The sequence below is a fragment of the Natator depressus genome, chromosome 1, assembly GCF_965152275.1.
Source record: "Natator depressus isolate rNatDep1 chromosome 1, rNatDep2.hap1, whole genome shotgun sequence".
Classification (NCBI taxonomy): Eukaryota; Metazoa; Chordata; order Testudines; family Cheloniidae; genus Natator; species Natator depressus.
The window spans coordinates 330,840,713-330,858,663 of record NC_134234.1 but is presented as its reverse complement, the minus strand read 5'-3'; positions in this window follow the sequence as shown (position 1 = coordinate 330,858,663).

Sequence of the window (17,951 nt, the reverse complement as noted above, 5' to 3'; positions counted from 1 at the left end):
GAAGAATCTAAAATCGTGAGCATTTGATTGAGAAGAAATTGTTAGCAGGAGAAAGATTGCAGCCTTAGGACTTTCATCTTTGTTAGTAGAGAGCTGATAATGACAGCAGACTGCATAGCTGTTATATATTGCTCTGCTCCTTTTTATGGATGCAGAAAACTGCCTGAAGTGCTGAAGATTAGAAACTATGTAAATATCTCTTAATTATGCCTATCTGCGTCAAACTTTCCTGTAAAACTTACATAAATCTAAATCTTCCAAATCCAGAGTTCAATATCTGGCTGACAAGAGTTAATATATACTGAGAGAAAGTGATCCTCGGTATAATTAAGTCAGAATAAAATTTTTTGAGATGCATGACTTAGAAATTTTCCAGATGGTCCCATTTCAAAAAGGTATTTAAGAACGTGTCTAAAGGCATGTCTGCACTACGAAATTAAATCAGCCTAATTTACATAGGCATACAGCCACTGCGGTAATCTCATCGCTTGTGCGTGTCTGCAAGTGGCTCCTTATGTCGGCGGTGCACATCCTCAGCGGGAGTGCTTGTATCAATCGCACTGTCAGCCTGGGGCATTGTCTAGGAACGGCTCAAGAATCTCACTGTGACTCAGTGAGAATCAAGGCTATTATGTCACAGGGTGTCCTTGGTTCCCCCTTTTCTCCAGTAGGGAAAGTGATCTGTGTCATCTCTATACCTGGTGCACATTACTTCTTTCTCTGTGCTGGTTTAGTAGCATTAGCTGGAGCATTGGACGGATGGATTCAAGGCTTCACCCACTCTCTGCCCCGTCTGTCCACTTCCCACTCTCCTGTCTCTACAGAGGTTGCTTTCCCCCCAGCAGCAGTGAGGGTAGGTCACACAAGGGAGTAAGGGGCACTCCATGGTTTAGGCTCCTAAAGCAGCTCCTAAGTGAGCCCAAAGTTAAGATAAGACACAAAATCTGGGATCCTGGGGAAATCCTGGACAGGTGGCAACCCTAGCTGTGGGACAGATTTGCTTGTGGTATTAATAATGAGAAAAGTCAAAGACAGTTGCTGGCAGAGGGGAACTTAACCTGGCCCAAAGTGGTAGAATTAGCAACAGCAATGGAAGCAGCAGTGAAAAACTTACAAGATTTCCACTTAGAAGGCAGGGCAAATCAAACTGACTCAATAAACAAAATGCAAAGCAAGCTGAAAAGGACTTGGGCTCCTGAGGGGCATTTCTGGTGTGAAGGAGCTCATTTTGCTTCAGTTTGTAAATGTAAAATGGCCCGATGTCATAAATGCCTCAAGATTGGACAATTAGTGAGAAAACGCAGAGGTGACTATTAAACAGCATCTCAAGCTCAGGAGGGTAGACTCCAAAAGAGCAGAGGGCTTTTTACCTTGAGGGGAGGAAGAATCAGAGGAAGATGTGGTCACTATATACAGTCTCAAGGGAAGAAAGTGGGACCATAAGAAGTAGTGGTAGAGTTAAACAATCAGTACAAATGGAAATAAATACAGGGGCTTCAGCTACTGTGATAATAAATATGCGTATCATCAGTGCAAAGCAGGACTGAGCCCACTGGTGAATGCAGGAGTGAGTGATCCTGCATACCTATGTTGGAGAACCCATCCAGGTGCTAGGTTCTGTGCTTGTCCCTGTAAAATACAAAAGCCAAAAGAAAAAGTTACCAGTCCTAGTGACACTGGGACCAGGGCAAAATCTGTTTGACAGAGATTGGCTGCAAGAACTAAATCTGAATTGGGAGGAAATCTTCAAATGAGATCCAAGCAATACATCAAAACTCCAGGAAGTCCTGGATGCTGACCCAGCCATTTTAAAAGAAGGGTAAGCGACTTTGGATGGTGTAACAGCCAGGATTTATATCCAGGCGGGGGTCAGGCTAAAATACTTAAAGCAAGATTAGTGCCTTATGCCCTCAGAGAAAAGTTTGAGACTGTGTTTGACTGGATGGAAAAAGAGGGTATCACTTCACCGTGCAGTTTTCTGAATGAGCCACACCCAGGGACAATGTATTCTCCCTAAAAGTTGGGGGGCAATGAGTCTTGGCCTCATGCATGCCCTCCCGCCCCTCCTCTTCCCCCAAGGCCCTACCCCCCGCCAAGCTGGAGCCAGGCCAGGAAGCTGTAGACCCTCCACCTGCCTGGGGTGGGAGGGCCCAAGAGCTGCCCCAAGCACATGTCCCCACCCCCCAGGACCCTGCCCAGGGCAGGTGCAGGGTCCACGGATCCCCACAGCTGCTCTTACCCCGACTCAGCTTCAGTCTGGCCTGGGGGTGAGGTCTTGGTGGCCAAAGAGCCACAGCTGGGCCAATGTGGGAGCCGTGGCCCATCCATCTGCCCTGGGTGGGGAGCCTGGGGGGCAGAGACATGGGCAAGGGGCTGCTCTCGGACCCCCACCCACCGAGTATGTGCAGGGTCCATGGCTGCCCGCAGCTGCCCAGGCTCTCCGGGCTGGGATCCAGCTTCCAGCCTACCCAGCTGCGGGGATGGTGGGCAGGGCCTCGTGGAGAAGAGGAGGGGCAGGGGGCCAGGCCCTTGGCGAAAAGTGGAAGGGCCAGGTCCTCCCACTTTCAAAAGTGGGAGGATCATGGCCCCTTGCCCCCCCCCCATTCCGGCGCCCCTGCCCACATCTATAGTGTCCGAGGTTAAATCAAGTAAAGCCATTCACATGAGCAGAGATTATAGTCACAGTGAATCAGGTCTCCAAGTTAGAAAATTACCCCTTTCCATGGATGGAGGGCTTGCTGGCCGTGTTTGGTGGGGGTCAAAAATTAGTACCCTAGAAATGTCACAGGCGTACCAGCAGATGAGACTGGAGGAGGATTGTAAGAAACTTACCACTCTAAACATTCACAAGGGTTTATACCTGTACAATCGATTGCCATATGGAATATCATCCAGCACCTAGACATTCATTGAAAGATATCCCCTGTGTTGTGAGGACTGATATCCTCATCACAGGTAGAAGTGATGCTGATCATCTGTCAACACTGGACAAGGTACTTCAAAGATTGGAGGCCATGGGACTACACTGAAGGCAAACTAAATGTTTTTTTCATGAGACCAGAAGTGGTGTCCCTCTGCTACAGCAAGTAAGGGAAGAGTAGAGCTTTGCTCCAGCCCACAACACTGAGTAACCCAGTTAACTCCTTGATGACCACTTTACTACACACACACCAAAGCTCGCAGGCCTAGGGCCAGTGACAGTAACCCTTCCCAGTCATCCCTGCTGAGCACAGGGCAGGTGTTGCTGGAACATCCAGTCATTAAGAATTTGGGGGTTCTGGATATGGATTGACTGTATAAGGTGCCAAGCACTGCTGTTAGGAATGGGGTCTTTGTACTGTGTGGAGAAACCCAAACAGATAAAGCTGCCGTGTGACTGTTTTAATGTTTTGTTGGCAGTCTACTTGTTGCACCTGGTGCACGACCATTTTTCTAGAGATTATTATGTAGCTAGCACTGGATTAAAATGTGCCATCAGTGAAAGGGTTAATGCACTTCCACCGTGACAAGTATAAAATATATGGGTTTATTGGGAGGAGCAAATAATGGAGGTGCCGCATCAGAAATCATCATTTCTCCCTAGGGAAAGTGCTATGATTGTTTTCATGTATACGGCAAAGCTGGGGGAAATATTCCAGTCTCAGAAAAACTCCCTTCTTATTAAACACTATATTTTCTCAGAGTTAAAATTCAACAAGTAACTATAGAGCTAAGAAATGAGAGTACAGATAAAATCCAGTGAAGTGTATGAAGATCCATTTCCAACCATAGCCCTGCTGTATCTCTGCACTTACAGCTTAATAACAATATTTCCAATGAATTGTTTGAGTTCAGAATTCCCCAGCACTCGTGGCATCTTCAGACATGGCTAAACTAAATATAAATGCCCCCCCACTTAAACCATATTGACTTTTGATTAGAGAATATCTCCCTGTTTAAATAGGGTTTAAGGCCGGAAGGAAACAATCTGATCATCTACTCTAATATCCTGAGTGACACAGGCCATAGAATTTAACCCAAAGAGTGGGAGGGAAAGCAGAGTGGGAAAGAAATTTGCCCGAGGTGACATGGGAGAGTTGGCGATACAGCCTGGTCTCCTGACTCTGCGTCCAGTGCCCTATCCATGACACCACAGATTTTGCCCCACCACCCAACCTGAAACTGACTTTAATCTATCAGCCAACCTAATAACTTATTCCTGTAGGATATCTTGGATCTTGCCAGTGATATTGACTTCCCCTCTTCTAGGCACATCATTGATAGGTCCCTCAAGGGAGTCAGTCCATGTGGATGATCATTCAAGACCCGTGGCCTCTAATTTCCCTTTGAACAGTTTTAATGTGTTAGATTCTTTCAACTCTTTTTCTCACTCAAAGATCACACCTTTCCATTGATGTAATCTTTTCATGCTCTTCTTCCATTCCACACCCCTCCCCACCATGGTCTTCTTCCATCTTCCCCCATCAGCCTCCCCCACCCTGCTGTTAGTAACCACTCTCTCATAAAACAGGACTTTGGCTTTGGCCTCAGGCCTTATGCTAAATGGAGAACAAATGGATATTCTGGTATAGCCTTCTGAGGGCCTGAATTTGCAAGGTGCTGAGCTCCTCTTGAGAAGGAGAGAGGGAAAGAAAGTGCTAGGAGCCTTCAATTCCGATTCTTCTTGTTATTTCTAACAATAGATTCATAGATTCATAGATATTAAGATCAGAAGGGACGATTATGATCATCTAGTCTGACCTCCTGCACAACGCAGGCCACAGTATCTCACCCACCCACTCCTGCGAAAAACCTCTCACCTATGTCTGAGCTATTGAAGTCCTCAAATCGTGGTTTAAAGACTTCAAGGAGCAGAGAATCCTCCAGCAAGTGACCCGTGCCCCATGCTACAGAGGAAGGTGAAAAACCTCCAGTGCCTCTTCCAATCTGCCCTGGAGGAAAATTCCTTCCCGACCCCAAATATGGCAATCAGCTAAACCCTGAGCATATGGGCAAGATTCACCAGCCAGATACCCAGGAAAGAATAGAACCTAAGAGTCCCAAATGACACCCATAAAGTGAAAGATAGTCTATGCCCCAAAGAGCTACCAGTGTAAGTAGACAAGACAAACAAAATGTAGGAGAGGAAACAGAGGTGAAATGACTTACCGAAGGTTACAACTGGCCAGTGGCAGAGCCAGGAACAGAATGCAGGTCTCGTGAGTCCTAGTTCAGTGCTCTAGCGACTAGATCATGCAGCCTCCTACACATCCTATTGACTTTAGTGGGAGCTGCAGGAACTCAGATCTATCAAGAGGTGATCAGCACCATGCAGAATTAGGACCCTATGATCTGGCTAACTACATTTCACAGCATCCACCTTGGGGCAACTCTGCTGAGTATGACGCTTCTCCAAACGCAAAAGTGCAACAAGCTATGTTAATCCTTCCAACTCAAGGAAGTTTTAGAGAACATCACTGCAGCGTCTCTCACAGGATCTTGCCGATTTCTTCCAAGAGAAAATTGACAAAATACAATGTGACCTTCTTCCTCCCCTCAGATAGCCGTCCCCACCCCTTCCCCTTTTACAACTCCTGTCTACTCCCCTGTCCCAGATGCAGAAGTGTCTCTTCTATTTTCCTTCTCTAACCCTGCACTTCCCCCGTGATCCCATCCCCTTTCCCAATCTCCCTCCAACCCAGTCTCATCCTCTCTCTGATTCTTCTTCTTACTCACTTTTCTCTGGCTCTTTCCCCACACCATACAAACATGCTCTAGTCTCTTCCATCTTAAAAAGAACCCATATTTGATCCCACTTGCCTCTCCAACTATCGAGCCATCTCCCTCCTCCATCTCATCTCTAAGCTCATTGTGCACATTGCCTACATTTGCTGTCTGGAGTTCCTACCACCCAATTCCATCCCAGACCCTTTCCAATCCTGCTTCTGCCCCATGAACTCCGTTGAAACTGCTCTTGCCAAAGAGTCTAATGATCTCTTCCTAGTGAAAGCTCAGAACCAGCACTCCATCCTCATCCTACTTGAACTTTCAGCTGCCTTTGACACAGTCAGCCACGCTCTTCTACTTGAAATCTTGTCCTTCTTTGTCTTACATGACTGTCCTCTCCTGGTTCTCCTCCTCTGTCTGTAGTTGTCCTTTGGAGGATCTGCCTCATGCGCCCTCCCTCTTTCTGTGGGGGTTCTACAGGGCTGTGTTTGGTCCTTTTCTCTGGATTATCTCTGGATAATCTCATCCACCAACATAAATTCCATCTCTAGGCTTCTGACTCACAGAGGTACCTGTCTACTCCAGACTTGTCAGCTTCTGTCCAGACTAAAATCACAGCCTGTCTCTGACATCTTCTTGTACCTTCTTGTCATCAGCCTGAAGAGCCACATGGATAAAACAGAGCTCATAATCTTCCCCATTAAGTCCTCCCTGCTATTATCTATATCACTGTAGGTAACACCACCATCTTGCCTGTCACTCAGGCCTGTAACCTGGACATCATCTTCAACATGGACCTCTCTCTTGGTTCTAACATCTAGGCAAGGTTTAAATCTTCCCAATTCTTTTTGCATAACAGCTCTAAGATATGACCTTTCTTTATCCATCCACACAGCTAAATCTCTCATTGAAGCTCTTATTATCTCACATCTCAATTACCGCAATGACCTTCTCTCTGGTCTTGACAAATGCAATCTTTCCCCGCTCATATCTATTCAGAATGCTGCTGCAAAGATCACTTTCCTAGCCTATAATTTTGACGTCATCCTTCACTTTTCATCTCTCCGTTGGCTCCCCTATCTCTATCACTTCTTATATTCACTTGCAAAGCCCTTCATAGTCAGTCCCCACCCTTATCTATCATCTTTCATGTCTTATTGAGATGATGATGCTTGCTTCTGATAGGCCCATGATACCAGCCTCCATTGCCTGCTGGTTTCCATCTGTTGTGTTTTATACTTAGAGTGTAAACTTCTTGGGGCAAGGACCATCTTTTTGTTCTGTGTTTGTAGACCACCTAGCACAGCTGGGTGCTGGTGGGCAAGACTGGGACTCCTAGGTGGTATGGTAATTAAAAATAATGTCAGTGCGGAGGAACCAAATTATTGTAGGGAGCAAGTACAATCTATTATGCTAATTTCCTATCAAGCAAATTGATGGTGGCTGGTGATTATCATTTTGACATGTACAACAAACAATGAAGATAAGAAAGACATTGTAGACTAAGAACATGATCAAAATTGACATTTTCCACAAACTGCTTTTTGCAATATTCTCTCTCCCTCTCTCTCTCTCTCTCTGACACACACACACAAGCCTAGGTTTTTGTAATAACTTAAAATCATAATTTATTTTTCCAATTTGATCCTGCCTAAAAGGGCACAAGGACATTAGAATGCATTTCAAAATCCAATAGGTTTATGATTGCAAGATGGAAGTTACAAATTGCAAGGAAATATTAGATTCCCTGCGTGCTGCACAATGTTCAGTGTGATTCAGTGACTGGCTGCCGGAGAACGATAAGCTTGAGAGCCTATGTAAGTATTAATAATCCTGCCCTTGTGCCTGATTGCTACCAGTCCATTCCAAAGCATTTCAGGGCAAACAGCTGTCTATAAATGACTGGTTCAGTTACACAGAAACTTAACTGTAAATTGCCTACAAATCACAGACCAATCTGTGCTTATCACAGCAAGTCATTTTAGCCATTTCCCTTCATTTATCTTTGAGGAGGGATGTGTCACGTGCAATGTAGGATCTTCTGTGCTATGTTTGAAGAGAAAAATCCCAGCCAGCCCACAGCCAGGCCCAATATTGGCCTCTCAGGGCTGGTCTACACTACTGGGCTGGGTGGGAATCGATCTAAATTATGCAACTTCAGCTACGTGAATAACGTAGCTGAAGTCAATGTATTTAGATCGACTTACCGTGGTGTCTTCACTGCAGTGTGTCGACAGGACACGCTCGCCCGTCGATTCCCCTTGCGCTTCTCATTGAGGTGGAGTACCAGAGTCGATGCTAGAGCGATTGGCAGTTAATTTATTGTGTCTCATAGACTCATAGATATTAAGGTCAGAAGGGACCGTTATGATCATCTAGTCTGACCCCCTGCACAATGCAGGCCACAGAATCTATATTATATTATAGATACTTATTATATCTATATTATTATATTGTGTCTATACTAGACACAATAAATCGATCCCTGCTGGATCGATTGCTGGCCGTCGATCCGGCCGGTAGTGTAGACAAGCCCTCAGTGATGTACTTTAATAGCCATATGTGTTATATATTATGGTACACAGGGAAGGCTCTTTGACAGACTTGGCTTAGTATTCTCTGTCTCACCCAAACAAACTTAAAGTCCAATCCTATGCACTGAAAGTGCTCGCCATCACATAGCAGTCATTGAACATCTCATATATTCCAGGAAATAAGATATAGTCATGACCTATATCACCTTTCTTTTCTTGTTCTGTGAGTTGAATAGCCGCTACTACCAAGATATAACATGTGTGATGTCACTATGTTTCATACTGTTTAGTCAATACCAAACATCTGAATATGTTATCAGTAACCAATCCAGTGGGATTTGAATGAAACCGACACGATTGAGAGTATATCCAGAACTTCCCCTACACATAAAACAAGTAACAAGAATATGATAGAATACTATTTTGGGATTTGGGAAGGATATCAGCCTCCATGAAATCTGGGATTTATAACCACCATTACACACATAGGGTGCCATTAAGGCTGGGATCTCAGAAACCATGGTGACAAGCATGGTATTAAATGGCTACAAAGACAGATTAGAAAAATACTATAGAGAGTGCTTGAATTGTATCATTTTCTTGGAGAGGAAATAAAGAGAAAACAGAGGGGATAAAGAGACAACTGTGTGTGACTGGGTATCCTGGTCCAAGTAGGAAGAATCTCTTTTTTCCCATCTTTCACTCGTCATTTTGTATATATCTCTCCTCCCCTACCACTTTCTCTCTCCGCTCTCCCACCCCCACGTTTGCCATGTCTTTCTCTTTTCTATCTTTCCCTTGCCATGGAGAGCGCTATGCCTGTCATGCTAGTAGCAGGAGGCTGAAAAGATAACAGAAATGATCAGTTTCTGTAGCTTTCTTGGGAACAAATGTCTAATTCTAGAAACGCAGGTGAGATTGAGAAATTTTCTTGACTTTCACTCAGTTACTGCCTGGATGAATAGAGTGACACAGAAAAGCACAACATAAGATGAAGAGTATGTGGAGACCAATCAGAGGACAGTACAAAACCATAGAAGGGGAGTGAGGGTGTTAAAGGAGTGGCCTGATGATATCCCAAGTGGGGAAAAAGAACCATCCAAATCCTATATCTATTTACAGATATCACTGATACATGAATTGTCTATCTCTCTCTCGCTATTGTATTGCAATAGCCCACAACACTGCAGTGTTTGCCTGGTGATAATGTTTCCAGTGTTATGAGACCATCAAGTAGAAAATATAAATTACCCAGAATTATAAGAAGTTCAGCAATAATCTTCCATATCTCAGTCTATATATGTGCAATAATATTTGGCAAACGCTCTGTCTTGCTGTCCTGGTGTTTGGAGATCTGGTGACAGCACAGAGGGCTCATGTGCAGTGGAGCATGCTGTAATTTTTGCACAATGCAGCCATGTTTCTTATATGGGGGATGCAATAAATTAGGGCTTGTCGACATGGAAAATTACTGAGCAGCAAGCCACAGTAGGAGTCTACAGTGCACCAGCTTGCCACAAAGTAACACCTGGTGTGGACGTGTTTATAACATAGTGAAAGTCCCGGATTGTACAGTGACTAGTCATAAGCCAAAGTCCCAGAGTTACTAGCAGTAAGTCAAACTGTATTCCAGGACTTTCACTACACTATAGTAGCATCCACATGGGATATTACTGCCCAGGAATCTGGTGTGCTGCAGATTCACACCCTGGCTTTCCACACAGTAACTTGCAGCTATTTTTGTCAACAGCATCTGACTTAGTATATGCGAGTTCAGAGGGAACAAAATGTTATTTCCAGAAAAATCATCTTTGGAAAGAGTAACAGCAAGAGAGACAGTCATAGCTGCACTGGCATCTCTCTGGCTCTTTGTTCCTTTCATCCCATGTCTGTTCTGTGTATAAGAATAATAGTTCAAACACTTGAGCTGATTTTTAAAATGTTCTTGGGATTGTCCAGCTTGTGCCTTCTGTCCTATAGACAAGGTTGGCTGGCAGAGCAGAGTTTGTACAAAGGTAAATCATTCAAATGAGGAGTGGTTTGGGTTATCAATGAGAAATGACCACTTCTGTTCACTACCTGTGGCAATAGATATTTACAATTTTTGCCAACTGATACATTGTTCCTCATTTTCAGACTGAATCCACCTGTGCAGATCATTCATTTCTGAAGTGCAAAATCTGCACATGCTTAACTTTACAAACATGAATAGTCTTGTTCCATAGGGAGTTGTTTGCAGGGTTGGGTCTTATATTTTGGGGAGATGACCCCTACATTGCAATATTTCCATTGGTGCTATTAAAACAGTATATGCAAGTCTCAAAATGTTTAGTCCATGGATTTGTTCATGAATGAAAGCACCAAACTTAAGTCCTGAGTCTCTTCAGTGTAACTCAATTGATTTCACTGAAATTACTCCTGAGTTACACCAGTGTAAGTGAGAGGAAAATCCAACCCGTGGTTTCACTGGTGATCAAACAGAATTTGAATGTGGGCGTCCAGAGGTGAAATCGTAGCGCTTGATTCTGCCGCTCCTCCTCATGTTAAGCAGTGCCTCACTCTTCAAGTAGTTCCATTGGGCAGATTCTGAAACCTTTACTCATGCTGAGTAGGAGCTGTACAAGTAGTGCCCTTGAAATAAGAGAGTAAAGCACAACTCAGTAGAAGCAAGGGTGGCAGAATCTGGCCCATAGTTATCTGGTATCTTGGAAGTCAGAAGCAACATGATGTGCACCCATTGGTCAGCACTACCTCTCTATTGCATCTCACTGGTCACGGAAATAATTCCAGCTCCCAAAGAAGGGTCACATTCTGTTAAACATAAACACTGAAAAGCCCCAAGCAAGCCGTGCTTGAAACTTGTGTCCTTCATTGTTATTCCCTGTTCTTATCAATTGCTTCTTTAAGAGTCTCTTTGTTATAAGGTTACCTTTTAATAACAGCTAACACCTTGGGCAGTGCTCAAGCTCATTACTAGCATCCACTTCCCTGAGCATTACAGTTTCTTGGGTCAGCATTTCTGAAAGAACATGTTGGGGCTATATTAACTAAATTAACCATTCTTCCTAATGAGACAGAATTCCTTTCCCAGGCAATAAGACACCTACTATTCCTGGGGAAGATAATGTAGTGTGTGAGCTGCTTAACAGGAGAGTGCTACCTGTGGAATTGATCCAGTGATGAGATGAGATGCAGGAGCCATCCAATTTGCAATTCACTCAGGCCTGCACCGAAAGGTGCCACAAAGGTTTTTTCACATGCAGGGCTGATTATAACCTATAAAGGAGGCCTATAAAATGGTTGATAGTCACAGGAACTTCCCTCTATGTGCCCACAACCCAGCAGTAGTTAACCTTCGCAGCTCCAGCCTTGTGCCATGACTCTTTGTTATCTATGGGCTTGCTTGTGGCTGCCCACCTTCATTAGGCGCCCTCCAAGTGCCTTGTGCTGGTATCTTCTATCACTGTTTCCTTCAGACAGGGGCAAGCAGACGCCCCAAAGCTACGACATGCCCTGCCTGGCACAGGTGGGGGCAGGAAGTAGGCAGAGCCTGGACTCTGCCTCTCCTCCCCCAAAAGGTGTCCAGTGACACAGCTACATTGGCAAATTGGGAAATGTGTGCTGCGACAGGTGTACTCCCTCCCTGATTCACTGTCTCCCTTCTGGGCTATGCCAGGACCAGCACAACAACATGCTGCAACTTGACAATCTTGCCCTATTGAGGACTTCCTGGGAATCTAGCATCCCTCAGTACCTCCAACATTTCCCTACACATATACATGGACACCTCCCTCCCACCATAACTTACCACCTTCCTGCCCTAAATCCATCTCACCCCTACCTCCTTCACTCCCTCCTTGTGTCCATTCCCAACCTCTCTCCTCCATTTCTACCTTCATTTCTCCTCTGTCTTCCCTCTCTCCTGTTTCTACCCCTTGGCCCTCCACCATTCCCCCACTCTCCTGCTGCCCCTTATCTCTCCTTATACAGCCAACGCCCCACAAAAGAGGGGAACATGCCTACTAATTAAACTCCAAGACCATATCAACGTGAACCATGGTTGACCCATCTACTAATATGCAGTAGCTATAGAAACATCATGACCATAATGCAATGTAAAGAGAAAGATTAACAAAGGGGCTCAGTCAGTGAATTGAAATATGTAACATTTCTATCATCTTTACTGCAGTTAAATGAATGTTGATAGTTTGGGCATGACAAAGCCGTTATACCCCTGACAATTCAATATGACAAAAACACAGCTTTATAAATAATGTTTGTGTGGGTTCAAAAGCCACTAACCTTCACATTCATTACCATTTATGGCTGCTATATAGCATTTATTGGTAGAGCTACTGGTATAAATGCCTAATGTCCTAAGTGACAATATTCTTTCCAACAAAAACAAAGACTGGATATACAAAACTGGTTACTCTGTGCTGAGAGCTAGTGGGACTTGGTCAGGGGTATGTTTGGCCCATTTGTGGGTTTTTTGTTTGTTTGTTCTCTCATTACAAGCTGTGTAGCTGGGCCAGGGGTGCTGAGTAAGCAGCTGAGACAGGTCTGTTTGTTGGTGTCTTGGTAAGGGCCACAGGCTCTGAGTCTTGGAGCTTTGATCAGCCCCACTGTTTGATGTCTCTGAGTGAGTGGTTCACTCCCTGAGTTTGAGGGGCAAAGCTGAGCTGAAAGAAGGAGGAAGACGCGGTAAAAAAGTCACTTGCCAGGTGAAATCGAGAGCCATGAACAGAAGCAGCTAGTAGAGGAATTTTGGAGGGAGTGTGCAAGGCTTTCCTTCCAGGTTCAGCTCTTCATGTGATTCCACAATAGCTAGTGATGGAACAGTGGCGGTGACCTGCAATGGAAGTGCCACGTTTTCTTTCCACTTGAGACCAAAAAGGGACTTCCTGTGTATGAAGTGAAGGTTGGTGGCTCTGCAGGAAGAAAAGATTTTTGCATTGGCAGGGCAAGCATAGACGCTACTGAGAATCAGAGAAACTGAGGAGTTCCTAGACAGCCAAATTTTGGAATCATCAGTACTCCAGCTTCAAGGAAGAAAGAAGCTGCCCACCAAGGAGCTGGAGAAAGAGGAAGTCAGAGAGGAGGCCTGGCACTGCGTAACAACCAGAGGCAAGAGGTCATGTCAGAGGTGAAAGTAAGCCGGTCCAGTCCGGTATGGCGTACCGGCAAGAGCCAGTACGCCATGCCAGACCAGACCGGCTTCCCCGACTGCTGTGGGGAGCCCCGGGCCCTTTAAAGCCCCGCCCAGCCCCGCTGCTGGAGACCCGGGGTAGTGTCGGCAGGGCGTCGGCAGCGCTTTAAAGGGCCTGGGGCTCTGGCCGCTGCGGGGAGCCCTGGGCCCTTTAAAGCGCCCCCCGAGCCCCACTGCCGGAGCCCCGGGGTAGTGGTGGCAGGGCTCCAGCGGTGATTTAAAGGGCCCGGAGTGCCGCTGCGGTAGCAGTGGCCAGAGCCTGGGGCCCTTTAAATCGCCCCAGGGCTCCCAGCTGCCTCTGCAGCTGGGAGCTCCGGGGGTGATTTAAAGGGCCTGGGTATTTAAAGGACCTGCCTCTTCTGGTTGAGGCCATGCCCCCCTGCTCAGGACTCCAGAGTACCAGTAACTGGGGTTAAGTTACTTTCACCCCTGGGTCATGTTGGCATTTTACACAGTTGGTGATAGATGAAAAGGGTGGGTTGTGGTGACCGGACAGAAAAGGACAAGGGGGAATTCAACACAGCTAGAAGTTCACAATCAATACCAGGTCCTCAACATGGAAATTGTGGAAGATATCTCTCAAGATCCAGTTGGCCCAAGGGAACAGAGAGATGTACAGGACACACCTGTGGATGACAGCTTGTCCCAACATACAAGACATTTAAGCTTGCCCACAACGAGTTATCCAACCATCCAAGCAAGACAGAGAATCCTTGTTGGACATGCCATACTCAGAAGAATCAAAAGAACATTTTGCAAAGGACAGGCAGACAATAGGATGGTGTGCCGTCTTCCTGTAGCCAAGACATGAAACATCATTCTAAGATTGGATAGAGTTCTAAAGTCAATACTAAGGATCTATTGGTGATATTGGCACTAATGACACTGCATGATAGGATATCTCACAGATAACAGTTTAGTGACCTCGGAAGCATGCTGAAGAAGAAGAATGTTTAAAGCTGTTGGGATTATTCATATTATTGGAATGTTAAAATCAGTGCTTATAACCTATTTAGGAAGGATCAAGTGGGAAAAATGGGAGCAGAAGTGGCACTCTATGTCAAAAATGGCATTACCTGTTTCCGAGTCACTGATAACTCAGAAGAAAATGATCTTGAGTGCTTATGGATCAATGTCCTAACAGATAAAGCACAAGATGGAGTTGTGACCGTAAGACCCCCTCAATGCCAACTGACAAAGGGATCATTGTTCTGTCAGCAATTCCTATCAGGCCTGATAAACTGACTACACCTAACACATTGCTGTCTCAGTATTTACCTACAAAGAGTGTCATGTGATGTATCAAATGAATGCTGGTGACACAGTGGTCATTAATATCATTGTGAAGTGTATGTATTAACACTACATGAGGAATGATGCATACCTACTAATATTAAAGGCTTTAAGGTCTGTAACCAAACAAAAGGAGAAACAGGTTTCTTCCAGATCAGAGAAAAGGTAATTATCTCTGTCATACGTAGATTAAGCATTGTTAGCCAAAAAACAATGGGAGCTATATTTGCCTGTCAAGTCAACGGGAAAAAACAGGTTGACAGGAGAATGTGAACTCAGCCTGGCGCCAACGTACTGGGGAATAAATAGGAATGCATTTCAAAGGTCTATTGGACTACCACAGGGGTGTTCAAGAACAACACCCTGTGATCTATTTAATTGAGGAACATCCTTGATGGAGGGGGGAAATGTGAAGGATCCTAGATTGACTGAAAACTAGGAAGCTGTATAGAAAGACTTAGAGAGTGAGAAAATACTTTATATAAGTGTTGTAGTATATTAAGTTTTACCTTCTAGAAAGCATGTTATACTTTTGTTTTATTTGTAACTATTTGTTTCCATTATTCCTGCTCAATACTCATTTGAATGTGTGAATCTCTGTTCTTTGTTAAACTTATATATGTTTTCACCATAAATAGGTTACAGTGCTGTGTTGTTATAAAGGACCTGATCCTGAGTTGTAACCTTCCAGCTGTGTGTACATTGTCTCCTTGGGGATAGCTTACCTGGTGATTACTGTTTCTAGTGCCAGGGGCTGGACACTCCAAGGGATTGGTTCTGGGGTTCAGGTACTGGAGCACACAAGAGTTAACCTGAAAGACAAAGTAAGGGCTGGCAGAGTCCTGAGACGTTTGTTTGGGTGTTTAACTGACTGTTAGGGAACAGACACACAGTTTAGCACCAACAAGTCTCTTTCTTGCTGAGGCAGGGTTGGGGTAACATGGTGACCTACAGTTCTGGACAACCCCAGAAAGTGGCACGGGGTACTAGCCGGTGTCTGCTACAGACCACCAAATAACACCAGGGAACTGGATGATCGCCTCCTTATGCACTTATCTATAATGTGTAGGATAAAAGGCTGCATGATCATGGGGGACTTCAATTTGAGTGACACATGCTGGAGGTCTCATGCTGACAGTCCTAAAACATCCTTGGAATTTCTAAATATTATAGAATAACTTTCCTAAACCAAAATCCAACCCAGGGGACCTCATTTTGACAGATAAAGAGGAAGTGATCACAGACATAAAAGTTTATGGTAACTTAGGTACATGTGATTGTGACTTGATCACATTTATACTGTGCAAATGAAATAAAGTCAGACCAGTGATATATATATTTGGTGCTTTAAAAGGGCCAGTTTCACAAAGCCTAAAACAATTATGAGCGAAACTATCCATGAAGAAGAAATCTGAATGATAACTGGGAGTTGTTTAAGAACACTTTACTAGATGCCCCAAAAGCCACAATTCTACAATTGAGGAAGAAGGCCATATTGGTTAAAATACCGACCTGGATTAGAGGGGAAGTGATCTCTCTCTCTCTTTCTCTCTCTCTCTCTCTCTAACAAATGGAAAAAGGGGAAATTGATAGAAATGACTATAAATTGGAACTGTGAGGGTCTGCTGGCCTCAAGCCAAGGCCTATGGAACCCCAGGCAGTGTTCAGGCCATGACTACTACCCAGCAGCTCACCTGAGTAACCAGGGAAGGGGCCAGGAAAGGGTTAGCTCGCAGAGGGCCCCACTCGCAGAGGTTCTGGTTGGTAACATCTAACCCCCCGATTGGCTGACGAGTGCTATATAAACCGGGAAGTAACAAGAGGAAATTGTCTGAGCAACTAGAGGAATCTCTGGCTGGCTGCCTGCTACTCTCAGGGGTTCTGGAACTAGGGGTGCTGCAGGTGCAGCAGTGCCCCCTGGCTTGAAGTGGTTTCCATCATATACAGGATTTATAGTTTGGTTCAGTGACTTTCAGCACCCCCACTATAAAAATTGTTCCAATGCCACTGGCTACTATGGATCTCTCCTGACTCCTGAGCCGTGCATTCCTGCCTGCTCCTGGTTTCTGCTTCCTTCTTGACCCCAGAGCCACAGCAGTGATGGGTGCTGAAGCCTTCTCCCTCCCCATTTTGTCACTGATATTTTTAATAAAAGTCATGGACAGGTTGCGGGCAATAAAGAAAAAATCACGGTGCTGGGCAGCTGTGTGGGCCCCGGCTGGGAGCTGTGGTTTGAGCATCCCCGCACCACCCATGGTGGCTGGGAGCTGTGAGTCCCCCCCGCTGCCCTGAGGGGCCAAGAGTTGCGGGTCTGTGACCTCCATGACCTTCGTGACAAAATCGTAACCTTAATCATCATTGAGCGGTTGTGTTTCTAGTGAGGTCCCACAAGGATTGCTTCTTGGTCTTGTGCTATTTAAGATTTTTATCAATGACCTGGAAGAAATCATAAAATCATTACTCAAGGTTTGCAGATGAAACAAAAATTGGGGGAGTGGTAAATAATGAAGAGGATAGGTCACTGATACTGAGTGAGCTGGATTGCTTGGTAAACTGAGTCCAAGTAGAACGCATCCCTGCTTGATGTTGCGCACCGAACCCCTTTAGTGGCAGCTAGGCCACCTAGAGATTGATGAGCCTGCTACAGCTGTGGCTAAGAGACGCGGGTCTTTTAGATCATGCAGTAGTAGCCCATGTGTTAAGATCCAAAGGTAACAGTTTTGATCCCGGCCGACGATGACTGGGGTCTCTCGGTGTTACAAGTGGGGGTTCGTCCTGGATATCAACTAGGAAGTCTCTGAAGCTCAGGATGTGCTTCCTCAGCTATGGGAAGTATGTAACCCATGCTGCTTGGTGTGGTGCTCTGTCCCCATTTAGTGGCTCCTACACAAGCTATAGATTGATGACAGGTTTCAAAGTAACAGCTGTGTTAGTCTGTATTCGCAAAAAGAAAAGGAGTACTTGTGGCACCTTAGAGACTAACCAATTTATTTGAGCATAAGCTTTCGTGAGCTACAGCTCACTTCATCGGATGCATACTGTGGAAAATACAGAAGATGTTTTTATACACACAAACCATGAAAAAATGGGTGTTTATCATTACATAAGGTTTTCTCTCCCCCCACCCCACCTGGTACCAGCTTTTGTAGTGATAAACACCCATTTTTTCATGGTTTGTGTGTATAAAAACATCTTATGTATTTTCCACA